At 39.9% G+C, this 25,286-nt stretch overlaps 1 protein-coding gene across 1 annotated transcript in view; it reads left to right on the forward strand.

Annotated features, from left to right (window-relative positions):
• The first annotated feature begins 12,701 nt into the window (after positions 1-12,701).
• Positions 12,702-25,286, forward strand: part of LOC129928439 (prolyl 4-hydroxylase subunit alpha-1-like) — a 35,670-nt gene continuing 23,085 nt past the window's right edge. The window contains exons 1-2 of the mRNA XM_056042900.1: positions 12,702-12,769; positions 14,211-14,372. The gene's annotated coding sequence lies outside the window, so the exon portion shown is untranslated. The remainder of the gene's footprint in view (positions 12,770-14,210; positions 14,373-25,286) is intronic.

Genomic DNA, 25,286 nt, shown 5'->3' on the forward strand with positions numbered 1-25,286 from the left:
GCTGAAACTAGATGGCGGGAAGTGGTCCAACATATTGCTTATAGCTGAAACTAGATGGCGGGAAGTGGTCCAACATATTGCTTATAGCTGAAACTAGATGGCGGGAAGTGGTCCAACATATTGCTGAGAGCTGAAACTAGATGGCGGGAAGTGGTCCAACATATTGCTGAGAGCTGAAACTAGATGGCGGGAAGTGGTCCAACATATTGCTGAGAGCTGAAACTAGATGGCGGGAAGTGGTCCAACATATTGCTTATAGCTGAAACTAGATGGCGGGAAGTGGTCCAACATATTGCTTATAGCTGAAACTAGATGGCGGGAAGTGGTCCAACATATTGCTTATAGCTGAAACTAGATGGCGGGAAGTGGTCCAACATATTGCTGAGAGCTGAAACTAGATGGCGGGAAGTGGTCCAACATATTGCTTATAGCTGAAACTAGATGGCGGGAAGTGGTCCAACATATTGCTGAGAGCTGAAACTAGATGGCGGGAAGTGGTCCAACATATTGCTTATAGCTGAAACTAGATGGCGGGAAGTGGTCCAACATATTGCTTATAGCTGAAACTAGATGGCGGGAAGTGGTCCAACATATTGCTTATAGCTGAAACTAGATGGCGGGAAGTGGTCCAACATATTGCTGAGAGCTGAAACTAGATGGCGGGAAGTGGTCCAACATATTGCTTATAGCTGAAACTAGATGGCGGGAAGTGGTCCAACATATTGCTGAGAGCTGAAACTAGATGGCGGGAAGTGGTCCAACATATTGCTTATAGCTGAAACTAGATGGCGGGAAGTGGTCCAACATATTGCTTATAGCTGAAACTAGATGGCGGGAAGTGGTCCAACATATTGCTTATAGCTGAAACTAGATGGCGGGAAGTGGTCCAACATATTGCTTATAGCTGAAACTAGATGGCGGGAAGTGGTCCAACATATTGCTGAGAGCTGAAACTAGATGGCGGGAAGTGGTCCAACATATTGCTTATAGCTGAAACTAGATGGCGGGAAGTGGTCCAACATATTGCTTATAGCTGAAACTAGATGGCGGGAAGTGGTCCAACATATTGCTTATAGCTGAAACTAGATGGCGGGAAGTGGTCCAACATATTGCTGAGAGCTGAAACTAGATGGCGGGAAGTGGTCCAACATATTGCTGAGAGCTGAAACTAGATGGCGGGAAGTGGTCCAACATATTGCTGAGAGCTGAAACTAGATGGCGGGAAGTGGTCCAACATATTGCTTATAGCTGAAACTAGATGGCGGGAAGTGGTCCAACATATTGCTTATAGCTGAAACTAGATGGCGGGAAGTGGTCCAACATATTGCTTATAGCTGAAACTAGATGGCGGGAAGTGGTCCAACATATTGCTTATAGCTGAAACTAGATGGCGGGAAGTGGTCCAACATATTGCTGAGAGCTGAAACTAGATGGCGGGAAGTGGTCCAACATATTGCTTATAGCTGAAACTAGATGGCGGGAAGTGGTCCAACATATTGCTTATAGCTGAAACTAGATGGCGGGAAGTGGTCCAACATATTGCTTATAGCTGAAACTAGATGGCGGGAAGTGGTCCAACATATTGCTTATAGCTGAAACTAGATGGCGGGAAGTGGTCCAACATATTGCTGAGAGCTGAAACTAGATGGCGGGAAGTGGTCCAACATATTGCTTATAGCTGAAACTAGATGGCGGGAAGTGGTCCAACATATTGCTGAGAGCTGAAACTAGATGGCGGGAAGTGGTCCAACATATTGCTGAGAGCTGAAACTAGATGGCGGGAAGTGGTCCAACATATTGCTGAGAGCTGAAAATAGATGGCGGGAAGTGGTCCAACATATTGCTGAGAGCTGAAACTAGATGGCGGGAAGTGGTCCAACATATTGCTGAGAGCTGAAACTAGATGGCGGGAAGTGGTCCAACATATTGCTGAGAGCTGAAAATAGATGGCGGGAAGTGGTCCAACATATTGCTGAGAGCTGAAACTAGATGGCGGGAAGTGGTCCAACATATTGCTGAGAGCTGAAACTAGATGGCGGGAAGTGGTCCAACATATTGCTGAGAGCTGAAAATAGATGGCGGGAAGTGGTCCAACATATTGCTGAGAGCTGAAACTAGATGGCGGGAAGTGGTCCAACATATTGCTGAGAGCTGAAAATAGATGGCGGGAAGTGGTCCAACATATTGCTGAGAGCTGAAACTAGATGGCGGGAAGTGGTCCAACATATTGCTGAGAGCTGAAAATAGATGGCGGGAAGTGGTCCAACATATTGCTGAGAGCTGAAACTAGATGGCGGGAAGTGGTCCAACATATTGCTGAGAGCTGAAAATAGATGGCGGGAAGTGGTCCAACATATTGCTGAGAGCTGGCGGGATACTGCGGTACTATTCAGCAGAAACAACGACATATGCGTCTGCTGACTTGATCTTCTCTTCACATTCCAATATCCATGGGGGGATGGCCGTTCTGTCTTGGTAGAAATGGGTGGGGTTTTGTAGCAGAGGAAATTTCAGAACTAGGGGATCAAATAATTCCACGTTGTAATTCCTAACTTCTAGTTACTTCTGCATGAATTTGGCCACTTACTGTACACTTAATCCTCATCACATAATTCCGTGGATCCGAACAAAAAAAATGATACTAAAGGTTTTATGAAATAATTAGATTCAACTTGAAATAAGTATTTGAATTTTAAACAACAACTTTTTGGAAACGTTCAAGAGACTTGTGAGGACGAATTGGCAATTAAAAGAAAGAGGACTATCAGTAGAGTCTTCAGTAGAGTCTTGAAAAAAAGGTACCCTTTCAGACCTTGTGGTCTATAGGGCAGATGATGTAAAGGTCATCTGATTATGTGGCCTACGGTTAACGAGGGTGTCATGTGGCCAGCACAACGACCAGCCGCCTTTAATTTTACCCAACTAATGTCAGTTACCCATTAAAGCTGGGTGGACTCAAGGGCGCCCTAGGATCCCGAAATAAAAATCCCAGTCTTCACCAGGATTCGAACCCGGGATCCCCGGTTCAAAAGCCAAGCGCTTTACCGCTCAGCCTCCGCACCTACGTCTGTCGTGTAGTCCAGTATTATCAGCCCAGTCTTAGGGTTCGTGAAAGGGAAGGTGTATTGTTTTAGAAGTAAGGTACTTGATATCGGTACTCTCTTTCCCTCTAGTGTCACGTTACAAGGGGCCTGTTGACTGGATTTCTTTCTTTGTTCTTGGACAAGTTCCTAACCTTAAACTGTTAGCTTTCTAGAACCACGGTTTGTAAACAGACATAGCATGGTGACGAAGTTACTGCATACTTTTAAATAAATGAATATTTAGTTTTATATTTTTATTTAAATATTTAATAGTTCTTTCAATATTACACATTACGCTGAAAGTATGTTACTGCATGCAAGGCATAATTTGTAGACCCAGTTCACAGCTCAACTTTAGGTTTCTTTTGTTTTAGACACAATTCTACACTTTCAGCTCTAGATTTAAGATTATGGTCTGAGAAAACATTATTAGAATGGAGCATCAATAAAGAAAATTGATAGCAGATAGTCCTCAGTGTGATATGTGGTAATAAATTTACTTCTTCACTTTATTGACTTCAAGGTCACATTTTTTCCCCACAGACATCTTTCTTCAGATGTTAAACAAAACAAATGACATTTTTTTGCCAGATGATGATGACGTCATTACCGCGTTACTAGCTCTTTTACGTCTGCAGGTAAATGTGGTCTTTTACAGGAATGATTCAACATATCTATTTTTATAAGCAAGATATAACAAGCAATTTAAACATAATTTATAAACAATAAATATCAAATATTATGTAATAATGTTATGAATAAAATGTATAACAATAATACACAATTGATTATATATATATATATATGCGTTATTAAAAGATAGATTTACTTGTTCTAAATATATATATATACGCAGTGTAACTACTTAAAGAGTCGATTTATGGTTTCCCTTTGATCCTGAGCCATTCATACAGTTTTATATATATTTTACAGAATACTTATAATCTAAGTGTTTCCAATATGATCAGTGGTGATTATCTTGACTATAAGGGACCACCTCTCAGCAGTATAGATGCCTTTTTTATCGGATTAGTAGCATATGGAGGTACATTTCTCAAAGTTCTTTTCTATACCATTATATTTGCTTTGAAAAAAAAATTCGTTGTCTTGAATTACTTACAACATCAATGGAATACAAAACACTGAGGACAAAGTAGAACCTATTGTGCTATCTCAACTTGCTTGCCTTAATATTTTGTATAAAGATCTAGATTAAGTTGCAAACATTTTAATTCTGTCAGACCAATAAATTCACGAAGCTTGATATTAATATATAAAATAGTTTAGCATTTTACTTTAACAAATCTGTGGTGATTAATTATGAGTTTCTAAACAAAGGTCAGGGTCAATCTAACTTTACCCGGTGAAACTTACAAAGGTGCTTGACGAAAAGAATACTTTAAAAACAAAAACTGGAAGACAACGGCGTTGTCTGTATCAGATGTATCAAAATATGAAGGTCGCAGACCTTGCGTGGTGAAGTGAAACACTGCACTCCTCCTTAACCTTCGGAGTGGAAGACATTGCCACTATAATCCTAGCCAATCAGATCCTGATATCTGCTGCTTCTTATAGTACAATTGTATTTCTGTTTTCACGTTCATGGTCAAAGTGTAAGGTCAAAGTGTAAGGTCAAAGTGTAAGGTTGTTTATCTCTTATATTTAAGCTCATGTTTCTACCCGTATATATTTGAAAGTTTTCTTACCTAACAAAATATTTCTTTCTCAATGTCTAGCTTTAATTGTCTGAAAAACGTCACACTTTTTATGATAATCTCCTTCTTTTTTTTGTTGTTTTCGGCTGACTATCTGACTAGCAGTCAGCCCGTCTTTGTAGGAGTCACATTCAAACAAAACAACACGAAAATGGCAACGACAATTTATTTGACCATTACATTCACTGCGTTCAAAAATAGGTGCATCTACTGCTAAGTTGTAGAGAAGATTATCTTATTATTCTCTATTCTAGTTATGCGTATTGCATGCACATAGGAGTAGGCTATTTATAAAAGAAACAAGGTTAATGAATTATATTTCAATGACACAGTGTTATTTTATAGATAGCCACAGCATGGCATATATACTATCTTAAAAATAGATATATATGGTTATATATCAGTTATATATATATATATATTATGCAAGGAAATAAATTCTATGTAGAAGACAAGGAATGCAGTTCTATTAAATGAGCTAGTAGAAGGGGCAAGGTATTATTACACATATAAAACAATTTTATAATTGTTTTCATCCTGCTCGATTAATATGCACTATTTCTTATACATTTAAAGAAATACCAATGAGAAAAATAAAAGCTTCTTTGTTCATGTTACTTCCTATCTTGATCAGCTTCGTCCAATGGATGCCCTCCGAGAAGCAATTGTTTCTTTCTAAAAATGTGCCTCTAGGCTTGTGTTACACAAACATTTACTTGTCTCTTACATGGTCATGTAATAAATACTCTGGCGTGTCAGCTCGTGGTTGAGCCTCAGCCAAGGAGTCGAAGAGCCGCATGCGTCTCGAGAGTAGCAGTTTTCCATTATCATCCTCACAAACACAGGACCTTAACGGGAAAGGAAGGAGCAAGCCTTCCTATTTAGAAACCAATAAGTTGCCCATCTTATCTCTTTCAGTGCTGGGTTACTCTCAAGGAGTAACTTCACTAGCGCTGCTGGTGGAGACCAATTTTCTTGTAAAATAAAATCAAATGTTAAGTTATATTGTAACTCAAAAAAGCTACTGATAGTTTTAGTAACTCTAACCACCCTGAGGACTTTTGTTAGTTTAGAGAAACTCCATTGTTTTGATCAACATAGTTCCCACTGAAAGAGTTAGGTTATAATAATCACTTGAAGATCTCCTATGACTTTCTTTGCAAGAGAACGATTTCAATAAAAGCTTGGAATGGTGGGATGCTTCTCTAAATATGCAACCAGATAGGACATATTCTCAATGGAAAGGACCCAAAAAACTAGACACCGCTACAGTAAAGGCTTTAATGGGAGAAACATATATTTACGTAAGTACAAAGATTACACATGAGTCATTATTATGTTACATACATGATTGTTCTCTTTGTTTAGTAGCTACAGACATCACATTTCTTTTCATGAGAATATTGCTCCTATCATTTTGCCAACGATATGGATTGGAATAGCAATTAGGTAAAATGACTGAATTTAATGTAATACTTTCTAATGAAATGATTTATCTGTCTGTGGTAAAGTTAAATTAACTTAAACCAAATTTAGGTCAACTCAAATGGAGAAAAAAATGTTTATTTAGACCTAGGTAGCATGTTTCAAACAAGGTAGCTCATTAGTTTAGTTGTTTTTTTTTAGAGAAAAGCCTATTAAAAAGAATAGAGAAAGATTAAGAAAGATTTTGAAATAGACATGCTATACAATGTCAAGGATGTCATAGTGAAAGTTCTCTGTTGCCAACTAAATAATGCAAATTACTTTATGCTAAAAGCCTAGAAACCTAAAAATGTGATTCTCTGGTGCTGAAAAATTGCTCCAAACTAATGATATGATTTCTCAAAGTGGTTCGCTAAGCAATATGCTTCCGTAGTGTGTAGGTCTTCACCAGATACACCAACAAGAAGAAAAAAAAATTGTTATTAGTGGATTTGTCTCTAATGTTAAAACTCTCCAATAGCGTAGAAAGTTTTTGTAAAATAAAACGTTTAGTAATGTTAAATTTAACTCCTGTGGCATTTTACGTCTCTTGAGATAATCTCTTCTCTTTACAACGTCTCACTTGACTAAAGAGGCCAAAAATGGATACACAACTGCTGTCACAGTTTATATCACCACTCTTCGTGTATATTCAGAGACATTACTATCAGAGATGGAGTGACCTCTCTATTGCTGAGGGAAAGTCTTAGCGGAAACTTTGCGAGTGCTGGGCTGCCCACATGTCAACACTGGCCTCTCTTCCATACTGACCAGTTCTATAGAGATGGAATGCCATCGCTATTTGGGGTCAGGTGGCTGCAGGGGTGTCTGGACATTTAGGCACCGGATATTTAGAAACCTCACTTTTCCACAAGCACATCTTAAGGGTACAAGGAGATGGGGAGAGGGTGATTACATTTATCGCCAACACTCCGCCGACATAATATAAATAGTGGATAGTATTATTATTTTATCTAAAGTATTGACATTAGTAACTTAATATTTTACAACTTGCATGATTATCAATTTCAAAAACTCATCCATCAACCTTAGGGGTTGCTGATGGAGGTGAAGCTATGAGCGGAGAATCATCTCTAGCTCCCTTCCAATGAATCCTGTGATGTCTATATTATATAATGACTCTTAATCCGCAGTCATTTTTTCCACACATTTTCATGATTGTCATTTTCTTTCCGTTTTGTCAGCTTTTATTTTTTGTATCATGAATCGTAATAGTAGCTATTTTTGATAACGTCAAAACCTTTCTGGAAATGTGCCATAGCCTGAGGATAAAATATTCGTTAAAAGGTTTTATTTATGTTCAAAATTAAGGTCGCTATTAAAGAGAGCCTAATTTTCCGGTGCCTATATTTCCATTTTCCTAAATTTCCGGGTGCTTAAATTTCCAGGTGCTTAAATTTCCGGGTGCTTAAATTTCCGGGTGCCTACATTTCCTAGATTTGGCTGTAGGAGTTTTGAAGAGAGCAGTGGTCTTACTATGCACTAGCCTACAGGCTCCAAAACTGGATTTATTGTTAGGGTTTACTCCCTTCGCCTTGGACCTTACCGTGACACACACAAGGCAGTGCAGCTATTAACTTATAGCTAGAGGTTTGGTTTTTGGGCAGCTCGCCAACGGGACATGACTGCCTCATATCTTGGGGCTAAACCTTCTCCTAGACCCCTGCAGATTAGTCTGTCACCACTTGGAGGTAATACATAGGACTTGCTTTGTCAGTTTAATCTCCCTCTATCATTTAATTGTCTGCGCTGGATATGGCAAAATATGTAGGTCGCAGAGGGACTGCGTAGCCATGCAAAGTACTGTACTCCTGATTAATCTTCTGACTTGAAGTAGATCCTTATTTTTATTTGCTTGTGATTCTTAAAGTCTAAAGTAATAAAAACGAAACAAAACTTAACATATAAGGAGTTGAAATGATAGACTATGTTACTTATTATGACTAATAATGCAGGACAGAATGTATGCAAGAGCTTCATAGGTATCTGCTATTAAATATGTATCCTGTCTATACAGATTAAACAAAGATAGAAAATGATCTTAATGCGAAGTTATTTGCTACATGTTTTGATTACGTTAGTTCATTATTCTGTTCTTTTCTGTCACTAGTTAGGTAAAGACCACGAAGCAAAGAGTCTGTACAACGAGGCCAGAATGCTAGGTACGTTTTAGGAAATACTGGTTTGGAAATACTTATTACTATTAACTACAGCAATAAGTGTGTACAAAACATGCTGCAGAGATGAATCGCAAGACAGAATAAGCAACGCTGTGATACTTGCTCAGGTCTCTATAGTAGCACAGGCAATGCCACCTACGTTAGCCTGGTCATTTCCACAGAATCAGAAGATATCTTACAGCGGTGCTTGGGAAGATGCAGTTCAATATTTCGGGATTTTTTGGGCGCCCCTGATTCCACCCAACTCTAATGAGTACCTGACTTAAGTTGGGGATACTAAAGGCGGTTGGTCGTTATGCTGGCTACATAACACCCTGGTCTTTAACCAAAGAAACAGATGACCTTAACATCATCTGCCCCATAGATCGCAATGTTTGATAGGGAAACTTTACTTTCTACTTTAGCCGACAAAGAGCCGAACTTCACTCCTTCTATGCACAGTTCATGTGTAAAGCACAAGGGCAATAATTCCACTCCACAATTAGTCACTATTGCCACAACAGGAATATTCTACGAAATGAGACAAACTTGTCCTACCCATGGGCGCCCGCAGGGTTTCTTGCAGGGGGGTGCAAGTTGCCACCTATGGCTCAAAGTCGTAGCTTCAACTTTTTATTACAAAGAATATTAAGGAAAAGAATTGGTTCCCCCTCGCCCTCCATACCTATGCGATATTAAGTTCACTGTAAATACTTGTTTCATGAAATTAAAAAAAAAATAAAACAAACACGTGAACAAACTATTGACTGTACATGTTGGTCAGTTTATCTGTGCGGCCCGTGGATCCCAACGGTCGAACAAACAAAAAATGCAAACGCTGCCAAGACTGTCAATAACTGAATCGCTTCTCATTGCGATGGACAAGCCTGCGATGGACGCTTATCTGGCAATTCTTGAATTGTTTTAGGATGTAGACAAAACAGGTTGAACTGAGCTTAATTATTGCTTGAAAAGCGACACGTTATTGAAGAAACTAACGAATCAAGATACGGAATGTAAAGCCGTGTTCTCTAATAACTCCAAAATGCAAACATGTGTTTTTTGCTTGTTGTATCTGTCAACTGCAAAGTCTCGGCAGTACCAACTCATTACCAATTTTGTCAGCCAGCAAAGTCGCTTTACTCAGGATACCATCCCTGAAGTGTTCCTCATCATGGTCAAGTTGGTTTTTGATTATGACATTCATGTGACTGCTGATGTGTTGTTGAGCGGCCACTTATGCTAAGATGGACATATTGCAACATCATGGAAACTGGTTCAAGAACGGGTGAATAATTGACGACAATTAAAAGACGAATCAGAAACACACGAGAAGTAGGCACTGATTACACATATGCAGTTTGTCTGGTTTGACTTACTATCGTTATTTTAAAACAAAGATCTTCTCAAAGTTGTGCATTAAAGCGCGAATGAATTTGTGTTTCTCTGTCCTCGTGACTCACACAAAAAAGGTTAATTTGGCACCAATGCTCTCGCTTGGGACTGTTATGGAAGAAATAGATAATCTTCTTGATGACACCAACTGCATCACGTATATCTGAAACTTCATTCTGGTCAATGATAACAAGTTTAAGTCTGTGGGACGCGCAACGGACAAGGTCTGCTTTTGGATATTTTTCACGAATCCTAGCCTGAACACAGTTCTGAATGCTACCCATTACAGGGGCAACCATCGTAGTCTTGGCCGAGTAGTTTATCCATGTCTAGTCTGTGCATAATGTTTCGCGGACAATGACGTTAGATACACAGGCAGTGCGAACCTCTTAACAACAGGAACAAAACCAATGAATTCTTCTTGAATACAATCGCCATCAACAAATTCAACGCTCAGACACATCTATTCAGTGCCAGAGATATCTGCTTTCTCATTACCGAAATACCCAAGAAAATGCAGTTAATTCATGCTGTTGCAAGTACTTTGTTGATACAAATCAACGTTTCGACTCGGCACGGGAAGAACTTTCTTGTATCTCTTCTATCGTAAACTGGTGAGCGTGTTTAACCTGCTATTTTATTAAGCGCTAACACTGACCGCAACTCCGCAAGACGTAAATACATTGACCAAGATGACTGCACTCTTCAATCTTGTTCAAAGAAACTTTCCCATACATCAAATCGAACATTAGCTGTCAAGGATTTGTCCTCCAATACAAAAAAAAAAACAACTTTTATCATATTCTTGGCCTTTACTCAATATAAAGATAACTCTAATAGTGTGCAAGTGAAAACACATTGTTACGACTAACTTGCTATAGAAGATTGCATTGCAAGCCTAGAATAAAGCGCACATGATCGGACATGAACATTAACCTATTCTAGTTGATTACAATAACAGCGTATCCTTATTCACTTTATTTCAGTGGAAGCACTACACGTTAAATTGCTTCCTAGAAGGTATAAATTGATTTGAAGATGTAAAAATTTGTCTAAAAGTTAGTTACTCAGAATACAGAGGGGTGCACGTACATGGTCAGCCATCAGTTCCTGATAAGCCTATGCTAGTCTACTATCTACTACAACTGTACTTCAGTCACCAGTGGAAGCACTACTTGTTCAGTTGTTAATTAGATTTTGATTGATCTAATGGTAAAAAAAATGGCTAGAATTTGGCTGCTCAGAATCCAAGGGGGTGCAAGTGCACCATCTTGCACCTCCCTGCGAGCGCCCATGGTCTTACTACTGAAAGCGGTTAATGATGAGATGATATACGCATGGAGCGACAGAGTTAAAGATTAAGAGAGAGAGAGAGAGAAACAGACGTTACTAGGGGAGAGGCTTAAATACAAAGAGACAGACGTTACTAGGGGAGAGACTTAAATAAAAGAGACAGACGTTACTAGGGGAGAGACTTAAATACAAAGAGACAGACGTTACTAGGGGAGAGACTTAAATAAAAGAGACAGACGTTACTAGGGGAGAGACTTAAATACAAAGAGACAGACGTTACTAGGGGAGATACTTAAATACAAAGAGACAGACGTTACTAGGGGAGAGACTTAAATACAAAGAGACAGACGTTACTAGGGGAGAGACTTAAATACAAAGATACAGACGTTACTAGGGGAGAGGCTTAAATACAGAGAGACAGACGTTACTAGGGGAGAGACTTAAATACAAAGAGACAGACGTTACTAGGGGAGAGACTTAAATACAAAGAGACAGACGTTTATAGCGGAGAGACTTAAATACAAAGAGACAGACGTTACTAGGGGAGAGGCTTAAATACAAAGAGACAGACGTTACTAGGGGAGAGACTTAAATACAAAGAGATAGACGTTACTAGGGGAGAGACTTAAATACAAAGAGACAGACGTTACTAGGGGAGAGACTTAAATACAAAGAGACAGACGTTAATAGCGGAGAGACTTAAATACAAAGAGACAGACGTTACTAGGGGAGAGGCTTAAATACAAAGAGACAGACGTTACTAGGGGAGATGCTTAAATACAAAGAGACAGACGTTACTAGGGGAGAGACTTAAATACTAAGAGAATGACGTTAATATGGGAGAGACTTAAATACAAAGAAACAGACGTTAATAGGGGAGAGACTTAAATACAAAGAGACAGACGTTAATATGCGAGAGGCTTAAATACAAAGAGACAAACGTTAATAGGGGAGAGACTTAAATACAAAGAGACAGACGTTAATAGGTGAGAGACTTAAATACAAAGAGATAGAAGTTAATAGGGGAGAGACTTAAATACAAAGAGATAGACGTTAATAGGGGAGAGACTTAAATACAAAGAGATATAAGTTACTAGGGGAGAGACTTAAATACAAAGAGATAGACGTTAATAGGTGAGAGACTGAAATACAAAGAGAATGACGTTAATAATGGAGAGACTTAAATACAAAGAGACAGACTAAATAGGGAGAGACAGACGTTACTAGGGGAGAGGCTTAAATACAAAAATACAGACGTTACTAGGGGAAAGAGAGAGAGAGAGAGAGTAAGAGACAAAGGGAGATAATCAGAAAGAGGTTCACAGAGATGAAAGAGTGTCCTAGAGAGACATAGACTTAGAGTGACAAACAGAAAGAGGGGAGAGGGAGGTTGAATAGACAAAACTTTGAAATGGAATGACAACAATCTCTACATATAGAAGTGTGTTGAAAAAAGTTCATCTTCCATATCAGTTTGATGTTTTCTTCATTTCTTAAAACCTGTGCAGACCCCAACAACAGTATTGTTCTAAGACTTGAAAATGCTTTAAAAAACCCAACCAATTAAAAGCTGGAAGATGTGAATGAAGACTACAACTACACCAAACTGTGTCGCCTTCAACATCAGCTTTATGACCTGGTTAGTTTTCTGCTTGTCAATTTAGTGTTTTAAACTGTAATGTGTCAATGATGTCCATCTCAGAACACCCAACCGGCCTTAGAACTCATATAGAGCTCCTCCTATGTCGCCAAAGAGGACTGCTAAGTCCAGTCCTCGCTTCAAAAAGCCGGCTACACATGAGTACGTTTGGTCTACTGCATATAGGCCTTCTTCATCTTCTCTCTGCTTTTTGTTGGCTCTGTGTTCTAGCCAGTCTCCTTGCCTCGTACCTTCAGAATCCGACACTCACGGCCTCACGCCATGAAAAGCGATTGAACGTCCCATTATGTGTGACTTGACACCCATTGTTCATTTCTTTACTTTGAAAAAAAGATCCATAAGCGTGGAATGTCATGAAGACTTTTTCAATAGCTATAATATAGCACACGATTTATGCTTATCTCGGAGCTCTATGTTTCAATCTACTTTGTCTACTAGTGGGAGGAGGGGGTTACTGGGAGAAGGTTTTCTGTGCTGCCTATAGATGTTCAGTAAACACAACTCTGCTCGAGTCTGCTGTCGAACCTCTAGCCCCCTTGATAGGTAGCCAAGGCAAACTCAAGTCTACTTAGCCTCTCGGCCAACATCTTATTTATAAGAAATTGTATGATTTTTTTTGGTAACACTAAACCTTTAATTTTTCAGGAAAGCCCAAAATATTTTCTCAACACCGTGCCCACCGAAACCAACGTCTCTGACTAGAGTGTGTTTTTTTTTGGTTATACATTTTGTTTCTTTAAAAACTTGTTATTAAATGTTTCATTTTCTTTGTTGTTTTTTCAATCTTTCTTGTATTTCTGTCTCTTACATTTCTTGAGCTTGCTAGAAGTGATCAGACAGGGCACCATTGTGTCTGATCTGCCCTTTTTGTCCCACGTAACACTGCTTGAGAATGGAAAGGAAGGTAGGTGGGCTTCCCAGCCTGGCTAAAATCCTCCACAAACCATTGCGACTGACCGTGTCGAAAGTCTTGGTGAGGTCCACAAAGGCAGCGTATAGGTTTAGGTTCTGCTCTTTGCATTTTTCTTGTAATAGTCGCAAAACAAATATCATGTCAGACGTACCTCTATCGGCTCAGAAACCACATTGGCTCCCAGAAAGACCTCGTCCAATAAAAAGTGGGTTAGTCGGTCGAGCAAAGATCTTTCCTGCTACTGACAGAAGTGTAATGCCTCGATAGTTGGAGCAGTTAGACTTGACACCCCTTTTTGTATAGGGATATGATAACGGAATCTCAAAGTTCAGGTGGGAACACACACTTCTCCCAGCATAGAGCGAACAAGTCTGTTAGCCTCTCGGTTAGGGCGACACCACATAATGCATAATACATACATACATACATACGCCTTACATTTTTTCTGCTTTATATAATAGATATATCCTGTACATTTCATTCTATATGTACTTACCAACTCTGCAGGCCCCCAATGACGTCAGACTTGTGTGTAGATACATAGAAAGTTTGTTACCATATTATCGCTTCCAAGAGGAACTACTCTCTATCTCTCCATTTGTTTCACTGATCTACAAGTTTACCACTGACACCGAGAGTGAATTCTTTAAAACCGCTGTCAGAAACAAGGTGAATTGAATAAATCAATAAACAGTTTAGTATTAGGAGATATACTATGTTATAACCTTTGGCTGCATAATTATTTTTGTGTGTGTGGAGATAGCAGTTTATAATAAGCTTTTAGACTTATAGGTTGATTCAAATATTTGTGTCTACAGGGGGGGGTGGCTTATTCAATGATTTGAGTTAGAGACAAGCCTAACTTGAATTTCTTCGAATTAATTATTTATCAAAGCATGACGTCCACAAATATCAGTTGAGAGGAACTACGGGCTTGCGAAAATAAAAACTTTAAATCCAATTATAGAGGATTTTTAAAAAAATGAAATACATATTGTCACAACGTGTGTTGTGGTGCCGGGGATTTCACTTGAATTAAAATAGTTGAATAAATGACGATCTAGGATTCACAATAAAAGATTCTTTGTTAAAACACAACTCTGGAACTTAATTTAAATATAAAACGTAAGTACAGCTTATGTACAAGTTACAGATCAACAAGCACAAATAACATTACAAAGGCTTTAAATCAGAGCTCTTAGAAAACGCGACTGTCTACTAGGAAATTCTTTTATCGACTGGCGTTCTTTCTACTCTCGTCAATTCTCTGGCGCTAAAATGTCTTTATTTATTTTCAAATCAACCAATAGATTTGCAACATCGTAATTACGTCTCGGGTAAAACCTGAGGCGCTGTCAAGGATCTAGATTTGTGGGGTAATTCCTGAGGCTCAGTCAAGGGTTTATATTTCTATTTACACATAAGCTTTTAAATGTGAAATATACAAGTAAATCTATAATGGCATCTGTGACATATTACCCCCCCTCCATTTAGCATTTGTATGGTAAGAGAAATGCTCATATGTATTAAAATATTTAAATATACATAAGATACCATACATGAAATTATAGAAAAATGGTTGAGGTAACATATGACAATGCTCTGAAAAATAAAGTCAACTTGAAGATAACATTTAAAAAAATGTAAATGCAGTGTCAGGTATATGAGAACAAAATTATTGATGACTTAGAACACCTGTTTCACTATTCAAGTGGTTATGAAAATGAGACAATATCAAAAGTTGTACAAAGCATAATACTTGAATAAATTAAATCTTGAATTGAATGAGTTACTTCTCTTCATGGTGTTTCATGATAAAATTAAAATATGACAATACAAAACTGATATACTACACCTGTGGAAGATAAATATATACACAATTATGTAAAGAATTAAATACATCTGGAAAGTGTGTCAGCGAAAACATTCTCACGTCCAGGAATTGTCTTGATCTCAAATTGGTAGTCTGTGAGTTGTAGACTCCAACGAGTTAAACGACTGTTCGCTAACTTCTTTGAGTTCAGAAATGTTAGTGGTGCATGATCAGTTAGGAGTGTGAAATGAGCACCTAGTAGATATCTGGAGAACTTGGCTATGGCCCATACAATGGCTAGACATTCACGTTCGATGGTTGAGTATCTTGTTTCAGCTGGTGACAACTTCCTGCTGATGAAAAATACTGGGTGCAAAGTCTCTTGGCATTTCTGTGAAGTGTCTTGGTATTTCTGCATTAGGCATGCACCTATAGCTGAAGATGAAGCATCTGTGGCGAGGTAAAATTGCTTCTCTGGATTTGGAAGTTTGAGAATAGTGTCTCTTGAGAATTCAGCTTTAATGTTCTCAATAGTGGTATGTAACTTTGTAGACCATGGAATCTTCGTTGGCTGTCCTTTCTTAGTGATTTCAATCAATGGAGCAATGAGTGCTGTGTAACCTGGTATGAAATGTCTGTAGAAATTACACAGACCCAAAATACTTCTCACTTGCTTTTTACTGGTGGGGACTTTGATGTCTAGTATGCGTTGAATAATGTTCTCTTGTGGTCTCAGCGAATTGTAGCTGACTCTATAACCCAGGAAGGATATTTCTGACATGGCTAGTTCTACCTTGCTAGGCTTTATGGTAAAACCATGTTGTTTCAGTATGCTGAAAACTTCTTGTAGTCCTTTGATATGTTCGTTCCATGTCTTATGGAATATGCAAATGTCATCTATATATGACACTGTGTCAGAGCGATTGCCTAGTATGCTGTGAATGGCTCTATTAAAGGTGCTGCTGGCGTTGACTAGACCAAATGGCATGAAGTTGAAATGGAATAGCCCATAAGCTGTGGTGAATGCCGTAAACCGTTTGCATTCTTGTCTGACTGGTATTTGGTAATAACCTCTGGACAGGTCTATTTTGGTGAAGAACTTTGCCTCTGAAAATTTGGTCATAAGATCTTCAGGATTTGGCATAGGATATGAGTCGAGTTGGGTTATTTTATTCAACTGTCTGAAGTCGACACACATTCTTGGAGTTGTCGTTTGCTTCCGTTTGACAAGAACTATTGGTGCGGCATATGGAGAGTTGGAATGTTCAATGATTCCTTACTCTAATAGTTGGTTAATTTCTTGTTTAAGAAAGTCTCTGTAGTGTACTGGTAATGGGTAAGGTCTTGCTTTTGTAGGCTTGGAATCAGTAAGTATTATATTGTGTTCCGTAATTGACGTTTTGCCTGGAACATCTGTAAATATGTCTGAATTTTCTTTGAGAATGGTAGTCAGTTCTTTCTGCTTTTGCGGTGTCATTGAATTTAGTTTGATGTCTTGCCAAAACTCAGTTTGTTTGGTAGTTGTTTGTGGCATATTGATGTCGTCAAATTCAGACGTGTCATTTTCATCTTCTTCTGGTATGACTGCAAGACATGATATGGCTCTTTCATTTTGTTCTGGGCTTGTGGTACCTTCTGTTATTGTGTTATATTTTTGTAACATGTTGACGTGATAGATTTTCTTTTTGTTGTGTAGTCTATCTCATAGTCAACATCTGTTATCTTTCTGAGTACGGAGAATGGACCTTGCTATTTGATGAATAATCTGTTGCTTTTGTCTAGTAGTAACAGACATACTTGATCTCCTGGTTCAAATTGTTTCAGTGTTCTGTTTCTATTGACTCTCATTCTGGTATTGGAGTTTGCTATGGCTGTGGCTTCATTTGCTTTTTCACATGCAGATATGACTATGTTTCTGGTATCTTGCACATGTTGAAACGCTGTCTTGGTTTCTGATGAGATTGAGTTTTGGCGAATAATAGCTTCTTTGAGGATTGCCATCGGTCCTCGTGGGTTGGCGCCATAAACCATCTCGAAAGGTGAGAATCCTGTGGTTTCTTGAGGACTTTCTCTGTATGCAAACAGAGCTGCTGGTAGCAATAAGTCCCGTCAGGGGTGCCAGATGTCACAACGTGTGTTTTGGTGCCGGGTATTTCACTTGAATTAAAATAGTTGAATAAATGACGATCTAGGATTCACAATAAAAGATTCTTTGTTAAAACACAACTCTGGAACTTTATTTAAATATAAAACGTAAGTACAGCTTATGTACAAGTTACAGATCAACAAGCACAAATAACATTACAAAGGCTTTAAATCAGAGCTCTTAGAAAACGCGACTGTCTACTAGGAAATTCTTTTATTGACTGGCGTTCTTTCTACTCTCGTCAATTCTCTGGCGCTAAAATGTCTTTATTTATTTTCAAATCAACCAATAGATTTGCAACATCGTAATTACGTCTCGGGTAAAACCTGAGGCGCTGTCAAGGATCTAGATTTGTGGGGTAATTCCTGAGGCTCAGTCAAGGGTTTATATTTCTATTTACACATAAGCTTTTAAATGTGAAATATACAAGTAAATCTATAATGGCATCTGTGACATATATATATACTTTTTATTGTAATGATGTTTATGAATCCGTTACATTTAACTTTTATGTATTGGAAAAAATCGAATTGTTTAACAAGGATCCACTAGTAATGAGATCTCAAGCCATCTGATAAGAATAAATAAAGTATGGTCCACTAGTGAGAACTCAGCCATTTTATGGAGAGAAGTGACATATAAGTTGAATGCCCCTTCCTAATCCACCTTATGCAGACCCTACTTCCAATACAGCCCAACATAACCTGTATGATAGTGATGAAGAACTAAAGAAAACAGCACTCTATTTTTCATTTGCACAGACTGCAAAAGAGCTCGCAGCTCAGCAGCAATAAAGCTGGCTAGAAGAAGAAGAAGAAGAAATCTCCCTTAAAATTGTATATCTAATCATTGTGTGGTATGTCAGGTGTGTTGTCAAACAAAATACAAACGTGCTTACAGGCATTCTGAGTCTAATATCTTTTACGTCGTTTGCTAAAACATTTAAAAACCTTTTAATATTACAGCTGTACTTTCAGCTTTGGGTTTTATCTAGCGTATCAGTCTCTCTTCTAGCCCTTGCTTTTGCATGTTTAATCTATGCACTATATTTATGTTCGCCCGAACTCTTCATTAAGTGACAAAATGTGGGTTAAGTCAAACACTGAGATCTGAGTCGTTGTGGGGTTATCATACCTGCCCAATCTGTGTTCCTATTAATCTTTATAATTAAATTTATAAAAGCTTGTTTGAGTATCCAGCAAATGTCCATCTATATCTTAATATCGTGCTTTCAGGAAGAATAGGAGCAAATGTTTGTAAGATTGGTTCGCAAAATACTCAAAGCCTTTATTGAATTTTTTTTTGATTGGGGGAGGACTGCATGGGAATATTGTTTTAAATATTTAGACCTATTAGTATAGTAACAATTATATATATAGTAGATGTAGCTAATCGAAGGAACGGAAGACGGAGTATCCGCAGGGATAACGCTGGTTATGATCGGTAAAGATCATCAGAGAGTACCTGTCAGAATCATGAATCTTGGCTTGAGGGAGAAACACCTACGAAGAGATTCTTCCATTGCTAAATTCCATATGATCGATCTAATTAGAAATTGCTGCATTGACAACGTTAATGTTACACTCACTGAGTCGGTCAACCCTTAAATTGCCAGACTTTTGACAGAAACCAGAGCGAACCTATCGGAAAAGCAGTATATCAAAGCAGAAGAGTTGAAAATAAGTTTATCTCAGACTAAGGAAGAACAGACATGGTGAAACATAAGATCGATACCGGAGTAACTAGACCAGTTCGTCAGCCACCACGTCGTCTTCCTTTCGCAAAGTAACAGGGAGCTGTAGACATGATAGAACGAATGAGACAATAAGGGGTCAAAAAGTAACAGGAGGCTGTAGACATGATGGAACGAATGAGACAGTCAGGGGTCACAAAGTAACAGGAGGCTGTAGACATGATAGAACGAATGAGACAGTCAGGGGTCACAAAGTAACAGAAAGCTGTAGACATGATAGAACGAATGAGACATTAAGGGGTCACAAATTAACAGGAGGCTGTAGACATGATGGAACGAATGAGACAGTAAGGGGTCACAAAGTAACAAGAGGCTGTAGACATGATAGAACGAATGAGACAGTAAGGGGTCACAAAGTAAAAGGAGGCTGTAGACATGATAGAACGAATGAGACAGTAAGGGGTCACAAAGTAACAGGAGGCTGTAGACATGATGGAACGAATGAGACAGTAAGGGGTCACAAAGTAACAGGAGGCTGTAGACATGATAGAACGAATGAGACAGTAAGTGGTCACAAAGTAACAGGAGGCTGTAGACATGATGGAACGAATGAGACAGTAAGGGGTCACAAAGTAACAGGAGGTTGTAGACATGATGGAACGAATGAGACAGTAAGGGGTCACAAATTAACAGGAGGCTTTAGACATGATAGAACTAATGAGAGAGTAAGGGGTCACAAAGTAACAGGAGGCTGTAGACATGATGGAACGAATGAGACAGTAAGGGGTCACAAAGTAACAGGAGGCTGTAGACATGATGGAACGAATGAGACAGTAAGGGGTCACAAAGTAACAGGAGGCTGTAGACATGATGGAACGAATGAGACAGTAAGGGGTCACAAAGTAACAGGAGGCTGTAGACATGATAGAACGAATGAGACAGTTAGGGGTCACAAAGTAACAGTGGGCTGTAGACATGATAGAACGAATGAGACAGTAAGGGGTCACAAAGTAACAGGAGGCTGTAGATATGATAGAACGAATGAGACAGTAAGGGATCACAAAGTAACAGGAGGCTGTAGACATGATGGAACGAATGAGACAAAAAGGGGTCACAAAGTAACAGGAGGCTGTAGACATGATAGAACGAATGACACAGTTAGGGGTCACAAAATAAATGGAGGATGTAGACATGATAGAACGAATGAGACAGTCAGAGGTCACAAGGTAACAGGAGGCTGTAGACATGATGGAACGAATGAGACAGTAAGGGGTCACAAAGTAACAGGAGGCTGTAGACATGATGGAACGAATGAGACAGTAAGGGGTCACAAAGTAACAGGAGGCTGTAGACATGATAGAACGAATGAGACAGTAAGGGGTCACAAAGTAACAGAAGGCTGTAAACATGATAGAACGAATGAGACAGTCAGGGGTCACAAAGTAACAGGAGGCTGTAGACATGATAGAACGAATGAGACAGTCAGGGGTCACAAAGTAACAGGAGGCTGTATACATGATGGAACGAATGAGACAGTAAGGGGTCACAAAGTAACAGGAGGCTGTAGAAATGATGGAACGAATGAGACAGTAAGGGGTCACAAAGTAACAGGAGGCTGTAGACTTGATGGAACGAATGAGACAGTAAGGGGTCACAAAGTAACAGGAGGCTGTAGACATGATGGAACGAATGAGACAGTAAGGGGTCACAAAGTAACAGGAGGCTGTAGACATGATAGAACGAAAGAGACAGTAAGGGGTCACAAAGTATCAGGAGGCTGTAGACATGATATAACGAATGAGACAGTCAGGGATCACAAAGTAACAGGAGGCTGTAGATATGATAGAACGAATGAGACAGTAAGGGGTCACAAAGTAACAGGAGGCTGTAGACATGATGGAACGAATGAGACAGTAAGGGGTCACAAAGTAACAGGAGGTTGTAGACATGATGGAACGAATGAGACAGTAAGGGGTCACAAAGTAACAAGAGACTGTGGACATGATGGAACGAATGAGACATTAAGGGGTCACAAAGTAACAGGAGGCTGTAGACATGATGGAACGAATGAGACAGTAAGGGGTCACAAAGTAACAGGAGGCTGTAGACATTATAGAACGAATGAGACAGTCAGGGTTCACAAAGTAACAGGAGGCTGTAGACATGATAGAACGATTGTAACAGTCAGGGGTCACAAAGTAACAGGAGGCTGTAGACATGATGGAACGAATGAGACAATAAGGGGTCACAAAGTAACAGGAGTCTGTAGACATGATGGAACGAAAGAGACAGTAATGGGTCACAAAGTAACAGAAGGCTGTAGACATGATAGAACGAATGAAACAGTAAGGGGTCACAAAGTAACAGGAGGCTGTAGACATGATGGAACGAATGAGACAGTCAGGGGTCACAAAGTAACAGGAGGCTGTAGACATGATGGAACGAATGAGACAGTCAGGGGTCACAAAGTAAAGGGAGGCTGTAGACATGATAGAACGAATGAGACAATAAGGGGTCAAAAAGTAACAGGAGGCTGTAGACATGATGGAACGAATGAGACAGTCAGGGGTCACAAAGTAACAGGAGGCTGTAGACATGATAGAACGAATGAGACAGTCAGGGGTCACAAAGTAACAGGAGGCTGTAGACATGATGGAACGAATGAGACAGTCAGGGGTCACAAAGTAACAGGAGGCTGTATACATGATGGAACGAATGAGACAGTAAGGGGTCACAAAGTAACAGGAGGCTGTAGACATGATGGAACGAATAAGACAGTAAGGGGTCACAAAGTAACAGGAGTCTGTAGACTTGATGGAACGAATGAGACAGTAAGGGGTCACAAAGTAACAGGAGGCTGTAGACATGATGGAACGAATGAGACAGTAAGGGGTCACAAAGTAACAGGAGGCTGTAGACATGATAGAACGAAAGAGACAGTAAGGGGTCACAAAGTAACAGGAGGCTGTTGACATGATAGAACGAATGAGACAGTCAGGGATCACAAAGTAACAGGAGGCTGTAGATATGATAGAACGAATGAGACAGTAAGGGGTCACAAAGTAACAGGAGGCTGTAGACATGATGGAACGAATGAGACAGTAAGGGGTCAAAAGTAACAGGAGGTTGTAGACATGATGGAACGAATGAGACAGTAAGGGGTCACAAATTAACAGGAGGCTGTATACATGATGGAACGAATGAGACAGTAAGGGGTCACAAAGTAACAGGAGGCTGTAGACATGATGGAACGAATGAGACAGTAAGGGGTCACAAAGTAACAGGAGGCTGTAGACTTGATGGAACGAATGAGACAGTAAGGGGTCACAAAGTAACAGGAGGCTGTAGACATGATGGAACGAATGAGACAGTAAGGGGTCACAAAGTAACAGGAGGCTGTAGACATGATAGAACGAAAGAGACAGTAAGGGGTCACAAAGTATCAGGAGGCTGTAGACATGATATAACGAATGAGACAGTCAGGGATCACAAAGTAACAGGAGGCTGTAGATATGATAGAACGAATGAGACAGTAAGGGGTCACAAAGTAACAGGAGGCTGTAGACATGATGGAACGAATGAGACAGTAAGGGGTCACAAAGTAACAGGAGGTTGTAGACATGATGGAACGAATGAGACAGTAAGGGGTCACAAAGTAACAAGAGACTGTGGACATGATGGAACGAATGAGACAGTAAGGGGTCACAAAGTAACAGGAGGCTGTAGACATGATGGAACGAATGAGACAGTAAGGGGTCACAAAGTAACAGGAGGCTGTAGACATTATAGAACGAATGAGACAGTCAGGGTTCACAAAGTAACAGGAGGCTGTAGACATGATGGAACGAATGAGACAATAAGGGGTCACAAAGTAACAGGAGTCTGTAGACATGATGGAACGAAAGAGACAGTAATGGGTCACAAAGTAACAGGAGGCTGTAGACATGATAGAACGAATGAAACAGTAAGGGGTCACAAAGTAACAGGAGGCTGTAGACATGATGGAACGAATGAGACAGTCAGGGGTCACAAAGTAACAGGAGGCTGTAGACATGATGGAACGAATGAGACAGTCAGGGGTCACAAAGTAAAGGGAGGCTGTAGACATGATAGAACGAATGAGACAATAAGGGGTCAAAAAGTAACAGGAGGCTGTAGACATGATGGAACGAATGAGACAGTCAGGGGTCACAAAGTAACAGGAGGCTGTAGACATGATAGAACGAATGAGACAGTAAGGGGTCACAAAGTAACAGGAGGCTGTAGACATGATAGAACGAATGAGACAGTAAGGGGTCACAAAGTAACAGGAGGCTGTAGACATGATGGAACGAATGAGACAGTAAGGGGTCACAAAGTAACAGGAGGCTGTAGACATGATAGAACGAATGAGACAGTAAGGGGTCACAAAGTAACAGGAGGCTGTAGACATGATGGAACGAATGAGACAGTAAGGGGTCACAAAGTAACAGGAGGTTGTAGACATGATGGAACGAATGAGACAGTAAGGGGTCACAAATTAACAGGAGGCTTTAGACATGATAGAACTAATGAGAGAGTAAGGGGTCACAAAGTAACAGGAGGCTGTAGACATGATGGAACGAATGAGACAGTAAGGGGTCACAAAGTAACAGGAGGCTGTAGACATGATGGAACGAATGAGACAGTAAGGGGTCACAAAGTAACAGGAGGCTGTAGACATGATGGAACGAATGAGACAGTAAGGGGTCACAAAGTAACAGGAGGCTGTAGACATGATAGAACGAATGAGACAGTTAGGGGTCACAAAGTAACAGGAGGCTGTAGACATGATGGAACGAATGAGACAGTAAGGGGTCACAAAGTAACAGGAGGCTGTAGACTTGATGGAACGAATGAGACAGTAAGGGGTCACAAAGTAACAGGAGGCTGTAGACATGATGGAACGAATGAGACAGTAAGGGGTCACAAAGTAACAGGAGGCTGTAGACATGATAGAACGAAAGAGACAGTAAGGGGTCACAAAGTAACAGGAGGCTGTTGACATGATAGAACGAATGAGACAGTCAGGGATCACAAAGTAACAGGAGGCTGTAGATATGATAGAACGAATGAGACAGTAAGGGGTCACAAAGTAACAGGAGGCTGTAGACATGATGGAACGAATGAGACAGTAAGGGGTCAAAAGTAACAGGAGGTTGTAGACATGATGGAACGAATGAGACAGTAAGGGGTCACAAATTAACAGGAGGCTGTAGGCATGATAGAACTAATGAGAGAGTAAGGGGTCACAAAGTAACAGGAGGCTGTAGACATGATGGAACGAATGAGACAGTCAGGGGTCACAAAGTAACAGGAGGCTGTAGACATGATGGAACGAATAAGACAGTAATGGGTCACAAAGTAACAGGGGGCTGTAGACATGATAGAACGAATGAGACAGTCAGGGGTCACAAAGTAACAGAAGGCTGTAGACATGATAGAACGAATGAGACAGTAAGGGGTAACAAAGTAACAGGAGGCTGTAGACATGATAGAACGAATGAGACAGTCTGGGGTCACAAAGTAACAGGAGGCTGTAGACATGATGGAACGAATGAGACAGTCATGGGTCACAAAGTAACAGGAGGCTGTAGACATGATAGAACGAATGAGACAGTAAGGGGTCACAAAGTAACAGGAGGCTGTAGACATGATGGAACGAATGAGACAGTAAGGGGTCTCAAAGTAACAGGAGGCTGTAGACATGATGGAACGAATGAGACAGTAAGGGGTCACAAAGTAACAGGAGGCTGTAGACATGATAGAACGAATGAGACAGTTAGGGGTCACAAAGTAACAGTGGGCTGTAGACATGATAGAACGAATGAGACAGTAAGGGGTCACAAAGTAACAGGAGGCTGTAGATATGATAGAACGAATGAGACAGTAAGGGATCACAAAGTAACAGGA

This window comes from Biomphalaria glabrata, chromosome 9 (assembly GCF_947242115.1).
Source record: "Biomphalaria glabrata chromosome 9, xgBioGlab47.1, whole genome shotgun sequence".
NCBI classification, from domain to species: domain Eukaryota; kingdom Metazoa; phylum Mollusca; class Gastropoda; family Planorbidae; genus Biomphalaria; species Biomphalaria glabrata.